At 36.0% G+C, this 3,455-nt stretch overlaps 1 pseudogene; it reads left to right on the top strand.

Annotated features, from left to right (window-relative positions):
* LOC112027320 (L-type lectin-domain containing receptor kinase IX.1-like) overlaps positions 1 to 3,455 on the top strand; it is a 34,372-nt pseudogene that overhangs the window by 21,494 nt on the left and 9,423 nt on the right.

Genomic DNA, 3,455 nt, shown 5'->3' with positions numbered 1-3,455 from the left:
AAAAAAAAAAAAAAAAAAAAAAAAAAAAGGTAGTCTAGTGATGATATAATAAAGTAGAATAAATTCTTCCATGATGTTTTTACTTTTAGAACAAAGGGAATAAGTTGAGTTTGATTGGAAGGAGAGAGTGACAAGCAATACATTAGGACTAATTGGCCAAACCTCTTTATTGATCACTTACTTAGAAGGATATTGGTCCCCTCAATAAGAGCTCTTTACCCTCCTAGAAAAGGAGTTTTGGTGAAGAAATGATATCTTTATAAGGTATTAACCTATCGGCGACATGAATACATGATGGCATGGATTTTTGTTAGTATAGATAATGGGTTTTATGTGTTCTAATTTTAGGTAATCAAGGCAACCCTTGAAGCTAAAAAGAGTTGTTGATCAAATCATTTCGGTTTAGCAAAGTCAAAACTTGGTCCTCCGAGATTTAGGTTACTCTGTAGCCATTCAATATAATAATTGAGTTGCATAATCTCATGGTTTACAATAGAAAATGCGGACAAAATTGGCCTTCGTCCTTTTCTATCAAACAATCCAGCATTTTGCCCTATTTTGAAATTAATTAGGGAAATACTTCTCTTTTGAAACTCGATTTTCTTAAAATCGAGTTTAAAAATAAATAAAAAATAAAAAATAAAAAATTATGGAACCCTATAGTGGCATTTTAAGAAGCCTGTAGTGACGTTTTAATGATCTATAGTGGTGTTTTATAACTCAAGCTCCATGAACTCGAGTTATATGCAAGTTTTTTACCTATAACTCAAGTTCGTAGAGCTCGAGTTATAAAACGCCATTATAAGCTCCTTAAAACGTCATTATATGCTCCTTAAAATGCCACTATAGGACTTAACTCGATTTTGAGAAAATCGAATTTAAAAGGACATTTTCTTAATTAGTTTCAAAAAATGGAAAAAATGCTGGATTGTTTGATAGAAAATGGCAGAATCCAATTTTGTCCCAGAAGATGCAAATAACTAATTACTCTTAGTTTCACAAAACTTGCTCAAACGAGTTACCACTGGAGTGTCCAGTGACATTGTTGTTATAATTGCTTTTCAAAATTTGAAACCACCCATCAACTTATAGAACGTAGTGATCTCGGTCAATTGTGATGCTCAATTCAATAACTTCATTTTTTTGCACTTTTTCCTTTTAACAAAAGACAATGAATATATCAAAAGAGAAAGGAAAATTGGTGCGGAATAAACCAAAACTTAAAGCCTATGTTAGGTCAATTAAGAAAATAAGTGAGTATAATTTAGAACTAAATAAATGAACCACTTTTTTTTTTTTTTTTTTTTTTTTTTTTTTTTTTTTTTTTTTTTTTTTAATTTAAAGAATGGCTAGTGCTACACTTTTTCATCCTATTTTATTTTGGTGTTTATTGCGGCAATGAGGTATATTGGTGCTGGATTGTTTCATCCTATTATGCTCCTAACATTAGCAGTTTATGTAGTATGTTTATTTTTACATTGTACAATATAATATAAATTTACGTTACAGAAACATAAATAATAATAAATACTGTATGCATTCCTCAAATATTTATTATTTTTTGATAACATTTGACACTTTTTAGTTTTTAGTCTAAGGGAGTCAATACTGCATGGGAGGCTGTACCGGTTTGGCTAGTGGTAAGTGTAAGTTCAAAAAGGGTATAAAACACCTTTGAACGTTTAGACCCCAAATAACAAAGATACCAATTCAAGCTTTATATCAAACAATTAATGTGCGGAATATGATAACGAGCTTATAACTGAATGTATAGAATAATCTAAGCCAAATATAAACACATCCACAGCAGTAAATATAAGGCAAAGGTAAAGAGAAAGAAGATGCAAACACACGAACAAAACACGATGTGTTATCGAAGAGGAAACCGAAGTTCTCGGCGTAAAACCTCTCTGCCACCCTCCAAGCGGTCAAATAATCCACTAAAGAATGTAGTTGCGATACATGAACAGCAGAAAACCCTCCAAGCCTAATCTACCCAAGTACCTAAGCCCTCCAAGCTTCTTGCTCCAACGAGGTTACGCCGAACCTATTTCTTCTCTAACTTCTCGGATTCCGCTACTTGACCATAGCATCAACCAATGTATATTGGTTCCTTTCCAAACTGCTTCCCAAAGCACCAAATGGACCTTCTCACAGACGTGGGTGTGGTGAGACAAGGGTTTGGTAAATGACCTCTCAAGGGTATGACAATGGAGAGGAAGAGAGTAAAGGAATTTGTAGAGTCTCTTTAGATGAAGATTGGGGATGAATCAATCTTGTATTTCTCTAGGGTTTTCTCTCACAAAATTCTCTCTGGAAGCTCTCTTAATATGATGGGTATAAGGGTGTATATATAATAGGGTGAGAAGGGAATGCAAAACGTTAGTTTTTGTCAAACAGGGCAAGTTGGCGACTTGATCTCACGGCTTGGCCAAGTCGCGAAATCAAGTCGCGACGTAACGGCCTGGCCAGAATGGAACTTTTGTCCTGTAGCGTGACAGCTGGCGCAACCCTTCAGCTTCCCAGTGTGCCTCTCACGTGACTGCCTTTCGCGGCTTACCAGTCACGAACCACCCGCGAGTCCTAGTCGCGAGACTCTGTTTTTCTTGCACACTCTTGAGCATTTCTTCACATCTTCTCACACACTACCCTTACAATTTTCCCACCTAAATATAGGGTTACTAAGTGCTAAATTACAAGTAAATTGGTCACGGAATAAAGCCAATTAGATGGTTGATTAAATTCAACCTTACAATCTCCCCCTTTGGCTATTCCGTGACAAAACCCTACAACAGACTCTAGACTTAAACGTGAGTTGGGAACAGTTGGAAAACTCACTCACACCTAACCATTCAGTTATAAGCTCGTTATCATATTCCGCACATTAATTGTTTGATATAAAGCTTGAATTAATATCTTTGTTATTTGGGGTCTAAACGTTCAAAGGTGTTTTATACCCTTTTTGAACTTACAATTGGTATCAGAGCGGGTGCACTTGTTGTGGTTTTAATACCTGAGTGTGATCCTTGACCCCTTGGTGAGATGGATAGGTCTCAATCTCTCAATGTTCCACCATTTTTTGATGGTAATAATTATGCATTTTGGAAAGTCCGAATGAGGGCCTTTTTGTGTTCTATGGATGAGATTGTGTAGGATGCAGTTGATATAGGTTGGACTAAACCAGAGGCTCCTAAGGCAAATTGGGATAAGGATGCTCTTGTAGCAGCAAATGCAAATAGCAAGGCATTGAATGCTATCTTCTACAGTGTTTCTCCAGAAGAATTCCACCGGATTTCTCACATCTCCATTGCCAAGGAAGCATGGGAAATTCTGGAGACAACCTATGAGGGAACTAAGAAAGTGAAGGACACAAAACTTCAAATGCTGACCACTCGCTTTGAGGAGTTAAAAATGAGTGAGGAAGAGTCGTTTGATTCATTTTATAGCAAACTGAA

This window comes from Quercus suber, unplaced genomic scaffold (genome assembly GCF_002906115.3).
Source record: "Quercus suber isolate HL8 unplaced genomic scaffold, Cork oak 2.0 scaffold_5, whole genome shotgun sequence".
NCBI classification, from domain to species: Eukaryota; Viridiplantae; Streptophyta; class Magnoliopsida; order Fagales; family Fagaceae; genus Quercus; species Quercus suber.
The sequence above is the reverse complement of the archived record's forward strand: the minus strand, read 5'-3'. Positions and strand labels throughout refer to the sequence as shown.